We start from the raw sequence: 21,292 nt of genomic DNA, 5'->3' as shown, positions 1-21,292 counted from the left end.
TAACTTGGCTTCATTAACAGTGAGCACCATGTCAGACTGTCTACATGGGAGCTAGAGATCCAAACTTAGGTCCTCGTGTACCCACAAGAAGCACTCTACTGACCAGGCCATTTCTTCAGCCCCTGGCTCTGTCCTTGTAGAGCACCGAGCATCCAAAGAGCTGGGCTAAGAGATGAGATCTATTTAGGAACATCTGCCTGTTTTTGCTTAAAACAATTCTCTCAGTGGAAGCGGGCGAGTGCCCCACTACTCTGTGCGCCTCTCCTCAGTGCAGCAGACACTGCTCGTGTGGATGGAGTCATTGCTTTATACAGTTGTACGGCCTCTGTGGCGATGAAGGAGGTAATGGTGACTCTTCTGAGGTAAGAAATCAAACAAGATCTGATTGGGTTTCTCTAAAAGCACAGCTTGGAAACTCCCTCCATGTGTCTGTCTTCCTTGGCAACACCACATTTTTTTCAGCGTCTAGTGTACAGCGATGCACTTGCTATAATAAAGCACATGCATCTCAGAATTCACCCACGGAAGGCAGAGAGGCTGAAGGTGAAGCCAGGAGATGGAACGAGTTCTGAGGATACAGAAGAGCATCCCGGGCGGATGCTACATAAAGGTTCCTGTAGTGTGTGGGATGGTGTGTGTGTGTGTGTGTGTGTGTGTGTGTGTGTGTGTGTGTGTGTGTGTGTGTAAGTATGTTGTGTACATCTGTGTATGTGAAGGTGTGTATGTTCATGTGTGGAGGAGGACAGAGCATGACCTGCTGTGTCAAATCTCAGAATCCATCTGCCTTGTGTTTTGAGATTCATTGAAGTCTAGGACTCACCAATTCGCCTAGTCTGGCTGGCCAGGATGAGCATCCGGGATGCTCCCATCGCTAGACTACAACAGTGCAGCCCATGGTTAGTTTTTTCAAGTGGATGCTTTGGATCAAACCCAGGTTCTCGTGTGTGTATGGCTATCACTTTATTGATGGGAGCCTTGACCCAAGTTCCACTTCTTGGAAGATTTCTATTACAGCAACTGACCCTGCGTTTGGCAGTTTGAAGAACTCGCTTTTGTCTGGGAAGTCTACCAACTATCACAGAAGGCCTGCCTTAGCAGGTAGGTGATACCCACCACTCAGGGAACTAAGTTAGTCAGTGAAATGGTATGAAGAGAAGACATAACACAAAGGAGAAATAACACTGAAGAGAGGCGCACAAAGTAGTGTGGCCCTTGCCTATTTCCATTGTGAGAATTGTTTTAATCAGAACAGACAGATGTTCTTAAATAAATCTTGTCTCTTTGCCTAGCTCTTTGGATGCTTGGTGCTCTACAAGAACAGAGCCAGGGGGGAAAAAAAAAGAACAGAGCCAGGGGCTGAAGAAATGGCCCAGTCAGTAGAGTGCTTCTTGTAGTTTGTCTGTCTGTGTGTCTGTCTGTGTGTCTGTGTCTGTGTGTCTGAGTGTGTGCTGTTGCACGCACATAAACTTCTTCGTTGTATGTGGGAGAGTGCGCACACATGCATATGTGTATGTAGAAGACGAAAGGCACAAGCCCTTTGCGCCATGCTGAGGGAAAGGCCTCTGCAGCTTTGCAGCACTATGGACAGGTTCAGTAAAGAAATACGAAAGCCAGTAGCTGTCCCACAATGGAGCATCCGGGGCCCAGTACCCCTACCATAGACAATTGATAGCTGTTGTGGGGCACTCAGTTTTCTTTAGAGGTAAGGTTCCTGGCAGGCCCACCCCCTGAGGTGGATACCCTCACTCCATGCCTGTATGGGTGGCACTAACTGTACTCATTGGGTTAAAGTCGAAACAAAACAAAAAAGACATAAGGGTGGGGACAGATTCAGAGTGAGGCAAATCTCAGAGGGTCACAGGGATAGATACAGATACAGATACAGATACAGATACAGATATAGATATAGATATAGATATAGATATAGATATAGATATAGATATAGATATAGATATAGATATAGATATAGATATAGATATAGATATATATCAGAGGTTTGGGATATATATATATATATATATATATATATATATATATATATATATATGCAACAGGATTTTGAATACAAGCTGGCCAACCCCAGTTAACTTTATCAACCTCCAATACTCGTGTATTTCTAAGCCTCTTTACCCAGCTCATTAAAATTTCCTGAAAGACCTTTTCTACTTTATTCTTTGTGTCATAGCCTCAGCCATGACCCTTTAAATGACGATACTGAGTGGCCAATGAGCCCATTTGTCCTTTCTGCAATTTTGTGACTTGCTCCCGTTGGAAGCTGACATGAGGAGCCTTTTCCCCAAGTTGGAATAAGTTCTTTTGTTTAGTTTTGTTTTTAATTCTTTGAGGCGTTTGTCCACTGACTCTAATGTGGAATCCAGAATATCTTGAACATTTCTGGTATTTGGCCATTTTGCATTTTTATGATACGTTCTGTACAAGGCACAGGGCAAGGACAAAGGAAACGATAGAAAGATAACACAAGAACAAATTGGAGTAGGGGTGGGGAGAGTCTGTCTGAGAGGGAAAAGGATTGGGAAGGCATTATAGAGCTGGCAGCAGCCTAGCAGTGAGGGCCAGAAAGACCCAGAGGCAGCCCTGTGTGACACTCTTTCACCAACCAGATTCAAACGATGCAGAATGTTTCAGTGACTTACTGAGATCCTACCGTGGTTAAGCTTGACTTGTTGGCATTGTGAATAGTGGAGAGAAGGAAGTGTTATTACGTTTGTCTCCTTGTTTCCGATGAACTAAACACCCTTGACTTGGAACAGCAAGCCCCTGGCCATCAAAAGCTCTCTGTCTCTCTCTGTATGTCTCTCTGTCTCTCTTTTTTTGACTGTGTATGTCTGAGTGTGTCTGTCTGTCTGTCTGTCTGTGTTTGAGTGTGTGTGCATGTTGCATGCACATAAACTTCTTCATGTATGTGGGAGAGTGTGCACATATGCATACATGTATGTAGAGGTCAGAGGTACAATGGCAGATGCCATCCTCTATTGCCCTCTGTGCTGGCTAGTTTTGTGTGTCAACTTGACACAAGCTAGAGTTATCACGGAGAAAGGAGACTCAGTTGAGGAAATGCCTCCATGAGATCCAGCTGTAAGGCGTTTTCTTAGTTAGTGATCAAGTGCAGAGGACCCAGCCCCTTGTGCGTGGTGCCGTCCCTGGGCTGGTGGTCTTGGGTTCTATAAGAGAGCAAGTTGAGCAAGCCAGGGAAGTAAGTCAGTAAGCAGCACCCTCCATGGCCTCTGCATCAGCTCCTGCTCCCTGACCTGCTGGAGTTCCAGTCCTGACTTCCTTTGGTGATGAAGAGCAATATGGAAGTGTAAGCTGAACAAACCCTTTCCTTCCCAACTTGTTTTTTGGTCGTGCGTGATGTTTGTACAGGCATAGAAACCCTAACTAAGACACCCTCTATCATACTTTTTGTGACAGGATGTTTTCACTGAACCTAGAGATCACCTATTGGCTGGACTCTCAGCAGTGAGCTCCTGGGGTCCTCCCGTTTCCACCCACCACCCTCCACTCTCAGTGCTGGGATTCCAGATGCATGGGGCCACACCCATTTCTTTACCTGGCTGCTAGGGACCGTAGAGCAAGGCTTCATGCTTATGCGGTAAGCATTTCACCCACTACACCATCTCCCCGGCCTCTAGAAATCTTGTTTACTGAATTGCCACAAATCCCAGACATCGGGATGAGCTTTCACAGAGTGAACGTCCTCTGTGACAAGTCTGCAAACGTCACCACTAACATCCGATTTCTCCCCTAGGCCCTCCACTCCCCATCTCCTTAAATGTTGCGACTCCCGTTCTGACCTCACAGTATGAATTCACCCACCTTGATTTTGAACTTCCGGTAAAGGAGTTCGCCTAAGGTGCAACCTTTTTGACCTTGCCTTGCACTGTATTTGCAAGCTTTTGGCTTTGGCGGATTTCGTGCCCCAGCTCTTCATTCATGGTCACTGCCGCCATGTCAGTTGATCAACACACCACAGTTTTGTGATGCACTTGCTTTGCTTCCAAGAGCGGGAGTTGGGGTGGGGTACTCCAAGCAGCACTGTAGGGAACATGCCACACATGGCTTGCCGTGCACATGGACACGCCGCTATGCTTCGAGTGCCTACAGCAGGCCCGGGTCACTGGCTACTCAGATGCTCTGCGTTAGTGGCCATTGCAAAAACATTTTTTGGAAGTTTAATTAGCATCAGAATTCTGCTTTCTCCACACCCATCAAATAGTGTGCATAATACACTCACTGTGTCCAGGGGTTTACAAAGTAGAGCATGAAATTTCTGGAATTTTCTCTCATAGCACAGAAATACATGGGATAGTTTAAGTGTAGAGCCACGGAAGAGACCTGCATTCTATCCGTAGGCAAGGGAGGAAAAAGAAAAAGAGCGTTTCTGCTGAATGGAACGATGGCAGAGACGTTTGGGAAAACAAATACGTAAATAATAATTTCTTTTAAATTTATTTTAATGTATTGCCATTCTGTGAAACAGGCAAAAGACCAGAAAATCAGGACTGGCTTCAGCTCATTGTATGAGTTAATTGGTTGGTTTTAGCTCAGGTCTTGCTTTAGTCCTCTCTCTCTCTTTCTTTCTCTCTCTCTCTCTCTCTCTCTCTCTCTCTCTCTCTCTCTCTCACACACACACACACACACACACACACAGAGTGGGAGGAGAGAGATTAGAGAGAGATGTGTGTGTGTGTGTGGGTGTGTGTGTTTCTTTGTTTTTAGCTCAAGTTCTTACTATATTCCTTGAAAAGGCTTGGTAGCATGTCTGTAGGTATACTGGCTAGATGCACCTTCCTCAGTTTACCCGGCAGCCATTTTGAGTTGAAATTTTAAGTATATTTAAGTTCCTGGGGCATGTGTTATCACATGATGCAAAGGTTCTCAAGGAACGTTGTTTTTTTTGTCTGGAGAGAAATTTTTACTAATTTAATATTTAACCCCCCATTTTCACATCCCTTCCAAATTCTTGTAATCCACAAATTTACTGCACCTGGCAGAGCTATAGGGATGATTGAAACAGTAATACAATTCATGCTTTAGGCATTTTGGTTGTGAGAGTAACTTAGTAGCTAGGTCCATTCAGAACAACCAAGAAGCAGTCTAGTCAAGTGTCTAAAAGTCCTATTTGTAGGGGCTGGGGATTTAGCTCAGTGGTAGAGCGCTTACCTAGGAAGCGCAAGGCCCTGGGTTCGGTCCCCAGCTCCGGAAAAAAAAAAAAAAAAAAAAAACCAAAAAAAAAAAAAAAAGTCCTATTTGTAACTTCAAGGAAAAGAAAATATCAGGTTAAAAAAAAATGAACAAGGATCCAGAATGACAGCCCAGCCGTTAAGAGCAGTGTCTGCTGGGAAATTGGGAGGACCTAGTGCAGATCCTGACACATGTAGCAAGCTGTGCATCCTGCAAACTCTTATAACCCCAGCTCTGGTGGGCATGGAGGAGGGGAGATCCTGGAGCTTGCTGGCTTGTAAGGCTAGGAGTCATGGTTTAGAGAGGGGCCCTGCCTCAAAGGAATATGCAAAGTAAGAAAAGAGAATGCCCAAAGCTCGATTCCGGCCTCCACAGAAGTACAGAGGCACACATAACTGCACATGGACATGTGCACACACATGCACACAAACAAATAAATCTTAAAAAAAAACAAGTAACTTAAAATATCGTCTAGGTTATAAAGTGTGCGATACAGACAGTTTTGGCTTCCGTCTCGAAATGGTTTACGTCTGCTATGACTTAAATGGCTAGCTTCATAGTTTGAGATTATTCGTGATTTAAATTTTCTTTTATACGCACGTTTACAGTTTTCAAATTTTTTCTGTGATTATTATTATTTACCATCAAGCAATCGGGAAAGGTAAGTTTGAAAGTATTTTTAAAAAATAGACAGAAATAAAACGTTAACTGGACTATGAAATGATGGCTAATTTTCTTCTTCTTACCTTTCTCTGGTGTTTAACTGGTGTGCACATCCATAATGCCTTTCGTAGGAAAACATGAAACATTAATTTTTAAAAATGCGCATATGGGATATGATCTGTTTGTCACTTCAGGAGTTGCTGGACAAATTCCTCAGGCACTAAATGGATGGATCCTGGCTGTGAGTCTTTGCTAAGTCACTTGCCCTCTCAACCTCAATCTTCCCATCAGTGTAGTGCGAAGAACACCCATGTTATTGGATCGTTATAACAGCCAAAAGCTCACAGGCATACAGGATGCTGGGCTATTAGTGACCTAGAAAGCATCTTTGTGAATTCGAAGGGCATCCTTCCATTGGTGAGGATCTCAGGGATGAAGCACTTTTATCGGTTGTTCTCAGTATGTGGGTCACGACATGTTGAGGGGGCTGCAACGACCCTCTCACAGGAGTTGCCTAAGACCACCAGAAACAGATCTTTACGGTACAGTGCATAGCAGTAGCAACTGTACAGTTACGAAGAAGCAGTAAAAATAACCTTGTGCTGTAGAGACTTTTGGCTGTTCTGCCATCCTTCTCAAATCCTGATGTAACATAAATACCCTCCCTTTACTGACTTTTAAGCAAACCTGTGGAAAGGGGGAATTTGTGCATTAAAATGTGACATTTGCATTCTATTTAGAAAAATAAACATCTTTTCTGGTTTCAGATGTCTTTGATCTTCAAGCAGCACATCCACATTGAGTTCCCGTGACATAAAAGGACCCTTCATCTGCTTCTCATTGTTTTTAAGGTTGAGTGAATATACACATATGAGCTGCCGGTAGGGTTGCTTACGTATTACACATCTTCCCTCTGTTATCAGTGTTTTCATATGTGTGCTGGGAAACCCAAAATTGGATCTTCTTCTTCTTCTTCTTCTTCTTCTTCTTCTTCTTCTTCTTCTTCTTCTTCTTCTTCTTCTTCTTCTTCTTCTTCTTCTTCTTCTTCTTCTTCTTCTTCTCCTTCTTCTTCTCCTCCTCCTCCCCCTGCTCCTCCCCCTCCTCCTCCCCCTCCCCCTCCCCTCCTCCTCCTCCTCCTCCCCCTGCTCCTCCCCCTCCTCCTCCCCCTCCCCCTCCCCTCCTCCTCCTCGTCCTCCCCTCCCCTCCTCCCCCTCCTCCTCCCCCTCCCCTCCTCTCCCTCCCCCTCCCCCTCCCCCTCCTCCTCCCCCTCCCCTCCTCTCCCTCCCCTTCCCCCTCCCCCTCCTCCCCCTCCCCTCCTCTCCCTCCCCCTCCCCCTCCCTCCCCCTCCCCCTCCCCCTTCTCCTCCCCCTCCCCCTCCCCCTCCCCCTCCACTTCCTCCTCCTCTTCCTTCTTCTTCATCCTTTTGAGAGCCCTGGCTGACCTAGTATAAACTGTGTAGATGAATGAGTCTTGCCTCAAAGACACAGAGATTCATCTGCCTCTGCCTCCCAGGCGCTGGGATTAATGGCTCATGCCTGGGTAGCTTACTTTTTTTTTTTTTAATGAGTCAAATAGAAATACAACTTCTCCTCCCTGAATCATAGACTGAGTCCTAAACGCCAGCCATTGCTTCTGCTGCCTGAGTCTCTGTACAGTGACAAACAGGGGACAAAAAAGCAAGAAAATAAAATAATTGTATATGTGTGTGTGTGTGTGAATTCGAGTTGAAATAAACAACCAGTTATGAGGTTTGCCATTTGGGGATGAAATGGAACATTTTGGGAGTGAGGATATTTGCAATGGGGACTAAACTGTGTCGAGGAACAGAGCACCCTCAACCGACGCACATCATGGAACAAGGTCAATGTGGTGGTGGTTTACTACATCAGGACCCTGACTCTCTAAGTCCAACATTTATGTTACAACTAACACAAGATGCCAAGAAGTGCTTTTTGTAATTCCTTAATTTAAAAAAAATCATTTCTGTATGTTTAACATAATTGTCTTTTGTAATATTCTAACTGATGTTTGGGGGAAAATAACCTCTTCCAGACATCCCACATCACTGATAAGGATACTTTCCTTTCCAATGGCCTCAATAACTGGACAGTATGATTCACGATAACTCATAGGTCAGCCATCTATGTCTAAAATACTGGGAATTCTTTTGCCTTCCCAGTATTTTATTCATTGGAACCTATGTAAACACACCTGGTTCGGTTACTGACTCGAGTCAGGATGTAATTCCAACACTTGTCTTGTTCCTTCTGTATGCATGATGGAAAGTTTATCATGAATTAAGAGTCAAGTTGAGGGGTTGGGGATTTAGCTCAGTGGTAGAGCGCTTGCGTAGCAAGCGCAAGGCCCTGGGTTCGGTCCCCAACTCCGGAAAAAAAAAAAAAGAAAAAAAAAGAAAAAAGAAAAAAAAAGAGTCAAGTTGACCAGATCTGTCTTAGAAATTATTGGTTCTCCAGACTTGGGGAGACAGTTGATTAGACTCCAGTACACTACACTGTCGTGTACCATCTCTAAACTACAGAAGACATTATACATGCCAGGGGGCTTTTAACACAGGCCTGGCATACACAGGAAGGCAACATTGGCATTTTTAATAGCTCCCCATCGACATCTTTTTCTTAGACAAAGAAATAATACCGACCTGCCTTACCTTGCCCATGATCATAAAGTCCAGCATTTCTTAATGAATTAATGAATAAATATGCAAATGGTAAAACTTTAAAAAAAATTAAGCACTTTTCCATTTCTACTCTTAGACTAGACTGCCTTCATCTTTCACTGTTCCGACTCACCGTCTACAGAGCTGAAGGCACTCTTATTATCAACAGCAATATAATCTGGTTTGGTGATGCGAGCTTGTAAACTCGGGACTTGGGAATTTGCTGGCAGGAAGGACTGGAAGCTCAAGGTCGTCCTCAGCTCTGTAATGAGTTTGAGGCCAGCCAGGGGTTTCACGACACCCTGCCTCAAGGATCAAACAAAATAAGAAAGCAGGCTACAGCCATTGGAGTTACTCCCAGCAAAATTCAATTTTTGCTTCCAGGTTTAAAGATCTCTTTTGGGTAAAATAAATGAACAGTAATGAATGAAGTTTCAGTGCAGACTGTAGGGTAAAATTGTTTTTGTAAGCAGCCAACACTTGCCCGTGTTGTGAGTTTAAATGTCCAATTTTGTTCGTGCCTTTGTCACTTTTATCTACCCACAACTTTTACATTTTCCAAATAAATTTGCACTAGCTTTCACATGTTACTTGAGCCTTTGGTTAAAATATTCCATTGACCTCTAATTCCTTCAAGAGACTAAGGCTGGAGGTCACTTTGCAAATAGTCTCTGCCAGGCTTTAAAAGGAGGATGTCTGGATGCCAAAGACCTCACAAAATCATCTGGATTGATGTCCTCCAAATGGTGGTCTTCTGTAGCAAGAAATGTCCTTGTCTTATGACCCTGTCTTCACCCTACTTCTCCAAAGTTCCATTGTTCTCCAAACTGAGGCTCAAACTAGGAACCGTTCTTTGCACTTTCTATTCTGAATCCCTAATGGAAGGCTAACCCCAGAGAACGGTGCAAGTGGTGGATTCCATAGGAGATGGAGCCACGATCTTCAACCAAGTCTGAGAGGAAAGCGGGGTGATGGATGCCATGGGGATTCTTTTCCAAATTCCAAGTTGCGACAGGTCCAGGAAGAAGTCACTCCGTAGCCCTCGGTGGGAGGAGTCTTTCCCAGGCAGAATGAGGCAACTGCCCCACCAAGGTACTCGGTGTAATTCTGGGAAACATTAGGGCAGACATCAGAGAAAAGAAACGCACAACTGAAAGCTGGGGTGTTTTTAACACAATGGGCAGAATCTAGCCGCCCACACACCATCCTCTCCCGGAAATGCCATCCCCTCTTCCAGGAAACAAAGGTGTGGAGGGTTTTGAGCAGCAGCTGAGTATCTGAAACAAGGGAGACAAAAAGCACTCTGCAGCCTGGAGAAGCCTGCAACTCTGCAGTTGGTCGCGCCCTGTAAAGAGGTCAAACAGTCGGGGTTGGGGATTTAGCTCAGCAGTAGAGCGCTTGCCTAGCAAGCACAAGGCCCTGGGTTTGGTCCCCAGCTCCGGAAAAAAGAAAAGAAAAAAAAAAAGAGAGGTCCACAGATTCCCACTGCACTTGACGTAGACCAGCAATACAATTACATGCTTTTGTTCTAAATACACCGTTAAAGCCAAAATAAAATCATTTTTTTTCTCGAGTTACATGATAGGAAATCATCTTTTTCAGAAGATCTAGCTTTCAGGGTAAAGAACTTCTAACTGTTGAACGCTCTAGTTATCAGAAGACCACAGGCCTTCCAAACCCAGAGATCCTAAAGCGATGGAGGCCAAATTCTGTAATCAGTGCTATAGGGACGGAGGTTGGTAGTCAGTCATGTTTAAGAGGGATACTAAAGAGTACTCAAGGTTTGAATCCTGATTCTGCTTCTTTCTAATCACATAATATAATGTAATAAGATGAGATATAATAATATAATGCTGATTATATTATACAATATTTCAAAACATTATTTTCATGTGTCAAGTGGGGATGATAATAGTGGTGATGATGTCAGCTACTTCATTAGATTATGAAGATAAAATAAACAATGTATCTAATTCTGCCTGGCGCAGGCCTACTATATATAAGTATTTACTGTGTTCCAACATCAGTCATTTGTATGTAAACCGAACCCTGATTTACAGGAACAGGCTGGGGATGTAGGTCAGTGGTAGAGTGCTTGCCTGGTCTAAATAATTAACTATTAAATAATTAATCAGAGGACATATGAAAGTCCGGGAGCTCCTGCATATATTTAACCTCCTAAGACACTCAGTAGGAAACAGTCAGGGAGAATTAAATGTTTCCTAACTTTAGGATCCACTGAAGACTGGCTGGAGAACAGGTGATCCACCTTTGAACGAGGAGATCAGTAGCAGCACAGACACAGGCTGAAATGGGCACCATTCCTCCAAGCCCCCGGACCTTGTTCCCAGGCATGACATACTTTTCTGCCAAATGTAACAGCCGAAGTATAGTGGAGGCCTACAACGTGCCAGACTTTGACGTCCTCATGATATCACACTCCAGGTCTGGGAGCACAGCCTCTGTGTTGTAGGATTCTGACTTGTGGGACAGTTCACTGCTTACGTATCAACAAATGGCAAAGTGGGTTAATATTGACCAAATATCTTTGTGACCTTTAAAAAGTGTGTGCATTGGCTTTGATAGGTTCATAGACATTATAGGGAAGAGTCCCCTATGTGGCGTCTTAACACAGCCCCAAGTATCACTTGATCAAGTCACCAAGCACTCCTTATGTCTCAGTGTTTCACTTGTAGAGTGAGTACAATAGCAGCTGAAACTCTTAGTACCTGGGGGTCATTTAAACATGGTGTACATCAGTAATCAGAAGCCTGCTGAGGAGAACATGGAGAAAGGTAGAGTAGAAATGTTTATAATTTCTCATACTAATCTGGTCCTCCTCTACCAAACAATAAAAGCGTAATTCTGTGAGTGCGGGGAAAAAAAAATCTACCACCCCTTTCTTTTGGACACCCTTTACGATCATCATGAACATTAGCGCATGGCATAAAAACCCCTAAAAAGACAAATAGAACCTAGTGACGCAAAGTTGCTGCTGAAGTTTACAGCAGTTCAAAACATCAAAAATCACTCATAAAACTCAATCAAACCTCTATACCGCCACAGAGCTGCACCCAAACACACTCCTAGGTAGTTACAAAGCAAACCAAAACAAAAGCAACGCTTGCAAGCCCTTTGTGATGCCAAATGGATTAAATAGAACACTTCTTTCTACCGGCGACCTTAGCCCTTCCCACTGGCGGCTCATTTACGGTTTTTCAGCCGAGCCAGAAGAGACTGCTCTCGCGCCCCCCTTTCTGGCACTCTGGCGGCTAAGGCTCTGGCGTCCGTCCCGCTTCGCGCTGCCTGCGGCGTCGCTCCCCGCCCGGTGACTGTTTCATCCAGACCTCCCGCAGCCTCCGGGTCCCAGTCCCGGCAGAGCGACAAGTGGCCAGTGAGGCGTGAGGATGGAGGGTGGGGACAGAGCCAGCGGGAGGAAGGCCGAGAGCGCTCGTGGAACGCAACTAGGCGCGCGTCCCTGAGCCGGCGTGGCGAGCGCCCTCTGGCCGGTGTCGCCGCCCGGAGTACCCTCGGGTCGCCAGGCCCGCGCCAGTCCCCGCCATCGGAGCAGCAGCGGCACTGCGCTGGGACTGCGGCCACGACACCAGGTAGGACCCAGAGCCCCAAGTCACCACCGAGGAGAGAGCAGGCTGGAGGTGCCAAAGATCGGGGCCTGAGAGGCCACCGAGTATCCCTTGCAAGTGTTCCAGGAAGGGTAGAAGACTGCCCGAGTAGGCAGGGGTGAGAACAAAATCGGAAAAAAGCAAACTTTGGGGCTCACCCCCACCCCAGTCGTTGGTTTCTTGTGTGCTGGTGACCTTGACCAGGTGGAGGCTGGGGTTAGGGATGGAGGGGCGCTTCCTTCTCCCTTTTGCTTTTCCTTAGCACCCGAGGAAAGGCAGGCTAGGAAAAGGAAAACAGTTGCAACTTTATGTGTTCTCCACAAAACAAGAACAAAAACAAAAAAATAAAAAATAAAAAAAAAAAAAACCATAGACGTGTAAGAAGTGTTCTCTGTCCTAGGAGACATTTCCGTGGAGAACACCTAGTTTTCTGGGAATTTGTTAAAGCGCTTGATTCCGGGGTTTTGTGTTTGTTTTGTTTTGTTTTTCAGGGGCTGGGGCTGGACTTCAGGTGTTTGTTGTATGTTTTTAAAAGTTGAGGTATTCACTTCAAGAGTGAATAAAAAGAGATTGTTTTCCAGCTTTGAGGGTCACATGTTAAAATTCACTTTGTTATATGTAACCTCTTTGTTCCACTGGAGTTTTAAAAACCGGAATTATCAAAGTGCCACGGGAGACTTTAATGAGTCCATGTGGGCGTGGAGAGAGGTCCAATGTCCGGCTGAACCTTAGTGATTCTGGTGTTTTCTGCAAGGGGAGCTTCACAGGACTGCCCTGTCCTCTGAGCTGTCCTGCCACTATGTGGGCTGGCCATGGTGCTAATAAAAGATTATTCAGTGGTGACACAGCTGGGTATGTGTGGAGATGGGAGGGTGCGGAGAAAGAGACTGGGCTGTTGGGATGTCAGCCGGGGGGAAAATGGACCGTTTGTGCACAAGCCCCAGTCCTTCAAGCTGCAGGTGCCTTTTGACAACACAAACCTAGACCAGGGAATTGTGTGATCTGGTGGGGTCTGCCTTTGTTTTCACAGTCAGACTCATTTTTCCCTTTCATTTCGCAAAGAGAATTTAAAGTCTCCGGGGCGGGGGTGGGGGCGCTAGGGAGGTGGGGGTGTGGGTGTGGGGGTTCAGGACTCAAGGAAACAGAACTTAATCGCTCCATGCATTTTCCTTCTCTCGTTTTATTTTGTCCTGGAAGCCATGCCCTCCACTGCTTCTCCCTCCCCAGGGGTTGTTTGCTTGCTGGAGAAGCCCTCTCCTAAGCTCTTGAGTGCCTCACCCCACTCGCACCCCAACCTTGTGAATCATCCTCTTCATCCTACCCCACCCCCACCCCCTTATCTCTGAGAATGTGTAAAATGGCAGGCTTAGTGCGGATGCTTTCTCTCTTTAAAAAAAAAAAAATTCTGTGTCTTGTGGGAAGAAGGGTGACATTTACTAATTTGGTTGCAAATTACTTTTGAAGTTTATGCACAGCTGTTTAAAATCCCTCAGAGATCAGTGCCATTGTTTGAGGCAGGTGTCTACCACAGAAAGATCTCGTTAGGCTGTTTCTTTTGCTGATTGAGAGTACGTGTGTTTGACGATTTAGCATAGGACGGTCGGAAACCTGCACAGTTCCCTGCCAAGTTGAGCTATTCAATCTAAATGAAGGGGTTCTGTTTTAGTTTTTACAACCGTTGTTTCGTCGTTTAATCCCTTCTTAGTGATTTTTACTGCCTGTCCCAAGGGTAACCTTTCTGGCATCAATAGTTTTTAATTCCAAGGCCCATGATTGTCGTCTACACTTTAAAATGGAAGCTTTTCAGGAAGATTCTTACTACCCCACGTTTGGTCAGGTTCACTCCTTCTCTGCCTTGTGCTGTGGTGGCTCAGGGTGGCAGTGACTCCTGGACAAACTCCCAACACCTGTTCTCCCACCAGTGCCACCTCACAGCAGGCCTTGGAAGCTCTCTGAAACAACCCTGTTGGCCTTTGAGCATTTCTGTCAAGACTTCTCATTCTACTGTGACGGTGGTCCTTTCTCTTGACTGTGGAAAAGACCAGAGTTCTGTATAATGATGTCCCTGGAGTCATGTTCAGGAATGTGGGTTTCTGGTCTATGTCCATAATTTCAGACACCGAGAGTCAACATCCTTTTAATGCAATATTTAATTATGGTGTGTTTGCCTTTCTTTGAAATAGAAATCAGAATTAATTAGAACCTCTACTTCTTAATGCATTTAACGACTTAGAGATATTGATTATGTTGTTTGCTCCTTGAATGTTACCCAAGTATTAACCAAATGTGACAGCTCGCTAATAAATTTGTATTTGATTTCAGGTGATTTATTTTTGTTATAGAGCTAAATATTTAAGTTTCAAACTAATTTCCTCTAAATCAGTTTTGAGACACTGTTTTGAGACAGGGTCTTATGTAGCCCAGGTCACTATGTAATGACCTTGAACAACTGATCTTCTTTCCTCTGCATTCAAACTATTGGGATTTCAGGTGAACGCCACAACTCCTAGCCTTAAGTGATATTTTATTATACAGTGAAAAATATCTAGAACACAGATCTGGGAAGAACATATATATGTATGTATATGTATATATGTATGTGTAGCTACATATATGTTTGTATATCTATATATGTATATGTGTATAGCTACATATATGTGTATATGTGTATATGTATATGTATATGTATATATGTATATGTGTGTGGCTACATATGTGTAGTTGCATGTGGATATATATGTATACACATACATACATATCTATATGCCCCAAGTTAAATTTGCAATTAAACGTACCCAGGTTAGTCATACGATAACTGAAGATAGCATTAAGTTCATTCATTTTTTTCTATTTTTATCAGTTCTTTGAGAAATTACATCCATACTCTATTTTCTGATCATATTCTCCTCTGCTCCTTCTGATCAACACTAATCCTCCCATCTCCTCAACTTCGTGTGCATTTTTTATTTACTTTTTTAGTTTAATATAATTAAAATATTTCTCCCTCTCATATATCCCTCCCCACTCTGCTTCAAATTCATGGTCTCTTTTTTTCACTAATTGTTATTACATGCGCACACGTATAAAATATATACTCCTAAATAGAGCCTGTTCAGTCCTCTTATTTTAATAACCCAGAACCTAATTATTGCTTTCTGTATAACCATAGATATTTGGCCATCCACTGAAACATGGCCAACTTACTAAGGGCCATACATTTAAAGAAAACTGGTCCTCTTTTTCCTTGGGTCCTTCACGGCTTCTTAAATGGGGTGGGGGCTAGCGAGCCTCTTGTTTTTCCTTGTTTGAATGTTCTAGACTGACTTTGCAGGTCTTGGCCTGGCAGCTAGGATTGCTGTGAGCTTTGCCCTGGTCGTCGAAACCTATGGGTCTTACAGTCCTTCTGTCCCCTATTCCACGATGGCCTCAGAGCCTTGGTGGGGAGGAGATGTGATATAAATGTCCTACCTATGACTGCACTGCCTCCTCATGTCCCCTGCCATCATTTTAAGACCTGTAGCGTCTCCTCTCTAAGTATCATTTAGCCAGTCTAGCCGTTCCGGTCTATTCCAGCAGTCACTACGGAAGCTGTGAGATTTATAGAAACACATAACATGGACTCAGAAGAGTGAATTAAAGGGTGTGTCTTGGCAAGGTTTGAAACATCTTTCATCTCAACCTGCCAGACATTTGTATATAGTCATATTCTGATTACTATGTCATCTCTGTGTATTCTTGGCAGGCAGTGGGGGGTGGGGATGGAGGTGGAGGTGGGGGTGGGTTGAAAGCCCAAAGTCTCGGAAGTTGAAACGATCTCATCTGAGTCCAGAATGGTGGATTTCTGCTCTGGGTTAAATTGCCACTTATTTTGAGTCCTTGTCTTGGGAGCACATCCTTCTCTGAGTTGCTAGAATGTGTGAGCTTTTGAATTAAGCTAATGGTATTGATGCTAATCATAGGCAACAAAGTTTGGGCTAGGGATGTGGGTGGCTCCATTGATAGAGTTCCTAGCTTGAAGGAAGTCCTGGGTTCTGTCCCGAGCACAGCATAAACCAGACAAGATCCTGCATGTGTATAATCCCAGCACTGGGAGGTGGAGGACAGGAGCAAAGTCATCCTCGGCTGCATAGTGGGTTCAAGTCCATCCTGAGTCACAAGACAACCCCTAACAAAGCAAAATTAAACTAAACTGAAAGCAACAAGGGACCGTAATTGTCTATGATTTATATGCTAATCATGATTATTGTCACATTTAATTTTCTTGAAAGTCCTCATAAATTAGGTATTCTTATTCTCACTTTTTTTTTTTCAGAAGAGGAAACCGAGACTTGAGGGAGCTAAGCCACTAGCCCAGGTTTAGTAACTTTTAAGAGGTAGAGGCAAATCTGACCGGCCACTAAGCCCTGCTGTAAACTGCATGTCAGATCACCTAACAATTAAAAAGTATGCAAAAAACTGACACCATCTTAACCTCTCACAAAGGATTTGCTTAATTCTGTTTTATGGGTATGAGTATTTCGTCTGTGCGCCACATGCAGGACAAGTGGGTGGTAGATCACCTGGGACTGGAGTCCCTGAGCTGCCACGTGGGTCCTCGGTGAACTAGCGTCCTCTGGAAGAGCAGGAAATGCCGTGATCTTAAGCACTCTTAAGTGAAAGATCTGACAATTCATTGTGTGAGCATCACTTCCAACCATTAAGCCCTTTTCTTGTGGGTATACGGGGTGTACTTGTGTGGGGTGTAACACATGATGTGCCCATGCGCGCTTTCTTACACATGGGCAAGCCATCTTCAGACATTCTCCGAGTAACTGCCTTGACACAGGGTCCTTCACTGAACAAAAAGCTCACTCTTTGGACTAGGGCTGGCTGCCCTTGTGAGTTCTGGAAGTCTCCCTGTGTCCACCCTTTGCCCACAGTGCTGGGGCTATAGGAAGGTGCAGATGTCCTCGGCTTCTTTGTGTGGGTCCTGAAGATAGGGACTCAGGTCCTCAAGCTTGCAGAAGAGGCTTCTTCCTCACAGAGCTGTCTCTCTAACCTAACCTGGTGGAACTCTTACCATCTGACAAAACTATGCACAGAACACTTAACTCCTCCTTCCCCACTTTGCTCAGCTCCTGGGAACCACAATTCTGCCTGCTGTCTTTGTCTGGGTACCTTTTGTAAGTGTGCTCATAAAAGGACGAGTCTTTATCGACTGGCTGTTTTCACTTAGCTGGTTTCACTCGGTACTCTCTATCCGTGTTATGGCGAATGTTATACGTTTCCTGTTTTTACAGATTGAGCGTTTCAGGGTGCGCCTGTGCCACATTGACTTAACTATTAATTTTGTTTGCGGGTTCGATCGATTGCTTCCACCTTTGATTTTTTGCAGGCAGTGCCGAAAGACGTTTGTATTAACCCTTTCTCGAGGCTATGACAAAGTACCTGTCAAAAGCAATTTAAAGGCGGGTTTATTTTGGCTCGTGGCTTGAAGGAATAGTTACTTGGTCGTGTCAGGAATGGCTTGGCAGCATAGCACAGGGTGGCTGGTTACATTGTATCCACAGTCAGGAGGCAGAGAGCACGGGTGCTCATACCCTGCTCTGGCTCACATCCTTGTTCATTCTGGGACCCCAGCCCATAGGTCAGTGCCACAGGGTGAGCCTTCTTCCTCAGGTACACATCTCTGGAAGTGCCAGAGATTTGTCTTCTAGGTGATTCTAACTCCCGTCAAGTTGACAGTCGAGAGTAACCATCAGAGGAGATGTGCAAACATCTGTGTGAGATGTCGCTGCCTCTGTGGACATTCTGAGTCTCCCGGTGATTCTGCACATGCTTAAGAGTTATAAGGAAATCACTCCACTGCTTTCCAAGGTTACTGGGTCACTTTGCATCCCCCAACAACAATGCCACACCGGTGGTCCTAATCTATTTTCTGCTTTTGATTGTAGTCATCCTCGAAGGTCTGGTAGGCTAACCAATTAACTTTAAATCAAACCATTGGCTGCCTGGTTCCAGGGATCTGGGAGGCAAGGCTACCCCTCACTCCATTACGTCTTCCTGTCTCATCTTGAACTTACATATCTTGTGCTAGCTCAAATTCACTGGAAGGGCTACTATTCAGGGAGCCCTGACTGACCAGGGAAACATGACCAGGAGGGGGCCCTAAAAGGTAAACCGAAGGCTCTAGATGTGCAGTTGTCCCAGTCATCCTGCGTGACCTTTCAGTGCAGGAATGAAAGCCATGAGGCAGCATGGTACCGGTCCTTGGTAACTCTGAATGTGTGGCATGGAGACTTTATAGGAGAGCAATTATGAGTGAGCATCTTTATAGGTGCAGATGCAACTGTATTACTTAACTGCCTATTTTCTTCCTGACCCATCTAGAATGGCTAGAGGTAGTTTTGTCACAGCCACTACAGCAGAAAGTGGCCCTTATGCCACGCTCCTGAGAGATGTGCATAGAATAACTGTACACATGTTATGCAGAAGGCAGGTCCTACAGGAGCACCGACACTTGGGGCGTCTGATGTAGTATCCCAGAGTTGGTAATGCGTGATATCTATCTATCTATCTATCTATCTATCTATCTATCTATCTATCTATCTATATATATATATATAGCACCTGCTTCCCACCAAATATTATGTATGCACCATGTGTCATGAGGATATGTTAGCATCAGAGCAAGCAAGTTGCTTTAGACCAGTGTTTCTCAACCTTTGGGTCCCGACCCCTTTGGGGAACACAATGACCCTTTCACAGGGGTTGCACGTTGCATGTCAGAAGCCCTGCGTATCTGATATTTACCCTACGATTCATAGCAGCAGCAAAATTACAGTTATAAGGTAGCAATGGGAATCATTTTATGGGTGCGGGTCACCACAATGTAAGGCACTGCATTAAAGGGGTCACAGTGTCAGGAAGGTTGAGAAACCCTGCTTTAGACTAAGGAGAAACAGAAGCGGAGGAAGCTATTGTGAGACCAGTCTGCATTGTCACATAGGCCGAACCATCTGAAATGCCCGGTCACGTAACCAAGGAGGCTTCCGTCTTATGCTCTCCAGGTCTTGTTTTTAAAGGTCTTGCACCAGTATCACCATTTTTTTTTAAATTAAAACACAGACTCGAAGACTTGACATTCGAGTATAAGGGTCAAAGTTCAGCTTTGTGTTGGGACATGGGCTTTGAGTGGCGTCGTTGCCATCCCCCCTTACAATCTGATCATGGAGAGCATGCGGTAAAAGGGCGAGACGGGAGTTGGCTTCGGGAGTTGGCATGGTCACCCGTGGAGGTCCTGGAATCCTGTGCTCACCTCGGACTCCCTCCTCCCTGTGACGAGCTCAGCGAGAACCAGGTTTAGGTAGTTCAGTCATTTGGATGTCTCTCCTTCCTCGAATTCCTGTGCATCCCAGACTTCATTGAGTAGTCTCTCCAGAAGGCGTTTTGTGATCCTGCAGAGGAGAGTTTGACTTTCTTCTGTGGATTTGAAGCACCCGTCAGGTCCTCTCTCCAAGGTACTCAGCAGAGAACGTAGCCTGCGGCAAGCAGACCGTTAGCTCGGAATCCCTGAATCGTCATTGTTTGCCTTTAGATGCCCCTGGCATTACATTCTGCACGGACACTGTGCGCATCCTCTCTGATAACCGCCGGCTTCCCTAACATATACCAATGTATCCGATAACTAGCCAGCATCAAGAAATACTAGCAAGATAAATAAATGGCCATAAAGTTTGCAATCTGCGATGTCCCGGGGGCCATTCACTGTGTTAGAAGAGATGAGCCAAATGTGATTTAAATATTTGCTCAAACGGAACCGCTGTTTTACTGGGAGATTTTTGCCTGTGAGCTCCTGGAATTCTCCGGATAAATCCTACTAGAAATCTAAGCTTGAGGTAATAGAAAGCGTTTGCTGAATGAAACCCTTTACAGCTCTGTCACTAGGGATGTTTACACTCATAATTCTAGGAACGACCAGCCGCAAGAAAAAAGGTGTCTCCTCTTGCACGTGTGAAGTTTTCTTCCTCCGTCAGCTTCTGGCATCTCACTTTGCTGACAACTAAAACGCCAATAGAAAAGGGAAAGAAAATATTAACTTAAGATGATCAAGAAATGAATGGTCCTAGTTGGGCCGGATGGTGCATGACAGGAGTCCCAGCCTTTGGAGGAGGACTAGGACAGGGAGATTGTGAGTTTGAGGCCAGCCTTGGGCTACAGAGGTAGACCCTGTCTCAAAATAGGAGGCTATGGGGCATAGATCATTAGCAGAACACGTATCTTGTCAAATGTTCAACCCCAAGGCTGGGGGGGGGGAGAGAAAGAAGAGAGAGGGAGGAAGAAGAGAGTAGGGGGTAGAGAAAGAAAAAGAAACATTAAAATGTGAAAATCACTATGAGCAAAAAGACAAAGGAATTTTAAAAAGCATAGAATAGAGATGTACTGACAACCAGAAGCTCTTTTAATTTTTAGACAGGATTAAAAGGAAGAAATAATCATTGATCTAAGACTTAAAAGATCGTAAGGAGTCTGTAGTGAAATCTCCATTGCTTTAAGACTTATTAAGGCAGTTCAGAAAAAGGAAGGGGGTGAGTAAAGGAATAAATTCAACAATGTAAGTGATAGATATATACCAAAGAAAAAATAAGTACCCCCCAAAAAAACCCCCAACTAGTCTGGAGTAAGTGAAGAAGCAACAGAAAAAAGACCCTGTCTCAAAAATATGATTCTGACTCCCAGAATTCCCCTGACTTCCACATACAGGTTCTGTGGTATACATAGACCTCTTTGGTTCCCTCTCCCCCTCTCCTTCCCCCTCCCCTCCCCCCTCCCCTCCCCCTCCCTCTGCCTCCCCACCCCCACCACACTCTTTCTGTCACACACACAATTTTTTAAACGACTTATTTTTATTTAATGAGCACTGGTGTTTTGCCCGCATGTGTGTCTGTGTGAGGATGTTGCATTCCTGGAGCTGGAGTTAGGGACAGTTGTGAGTTGCCCTGTGGGTGCTGGGAATAGAACCTGTGAGCTCTGGAAGAGCAGAAGGTGCTCTTAAACACTGAGCCATCTCTCCAGACCTTACAATTTTTTTTAAAAAAAGGTTGTTTGGACAATTCAAAGGTAGACTAATCAAAAACATGAACTG

At 44.8% G+C, this 21,292-nt stretch overlaps 1 protein-coding gene and 1 long non-coding RNA gene across 12 annotated transcripts in view; both read left to right on the top strand.

Moving 5' to 3' along the window:
* Positions 1-316: 316 nt before the first annotated feature.
* Positions 317-9,134, top strand: LOC148000275 (uncharacterized). Of its 3 annotated transcripts, XR_015641823.1 has the most exons (9): positions 317-362; positions 463-610; positions 798-896; positions 1,002-1,098; positions 3,255-3,322; positions 3,433-3,613; positions 6,063-6,109; positions 6,636-6,749; positions 8,643-9,134. It is a non-coding gene; the product is annotated as an uncharacterized LOC148000275 (long non-coding RNA). The 3 variants fall into 3 exon arrangements; XR_015641822.1 differs by lacking the exons at positions 317-362; positions 6,063-6,109; positions 6,636-6,749; positions 8,643-9,134 and having other exon boundaries at positions 518-610; positions 3,433-4,164; XR_015641821.1 differs by lacking the exons at positions 317-362; positions 463-610; positions 798-896; ... (2 more) ...; positions 6,636-6,749; positions 8,643-9,134 and having other exon boundaries at positions 2,572-3,322; positions 3,433-4,164.
* Positions 9,135-11,922: 2,788 nt separating this feature from the next.
* Prkcq (protein kinase C, theta) overlaps positions 11,923-21,292 on the top strand; it is a 132,268-nt gene continuing 122,898 nt past the window's right edge. For 8 of the 9 annotated variants that reach the window (XR_015641010.1, XR_015641007.1, XR_015641009.1 and 5 more), the window contains exon 1: positions 11,923-12,153. The gene's annotated coding sequence lies outside the window, so the exon portion shown is untranslated. 9 annotated transcript variants of the gene reach the window in all.

Source organism: Rattus norvegicus, chromosome 17 (genome assembly GCF_021556685.1).
Source record: "Rattus norvegicus strain SHRSP/BbbUtx chromosome 17, alternate assembly SHRSP_T2T, whole genome shotgun sequence".
In the NCBI taxonomy this organism is placed as follows: Eukaryota; Metazoa; Chordata; class Mammalia; order Rodentia; family Muridae; genus Rattus; species Rattus norvegicus.
The sequence above is the reverse complement of the archived record's forward strand: the minus strand, read 5'-3'. Positions and strand labels throughout refer to the sequence as shown.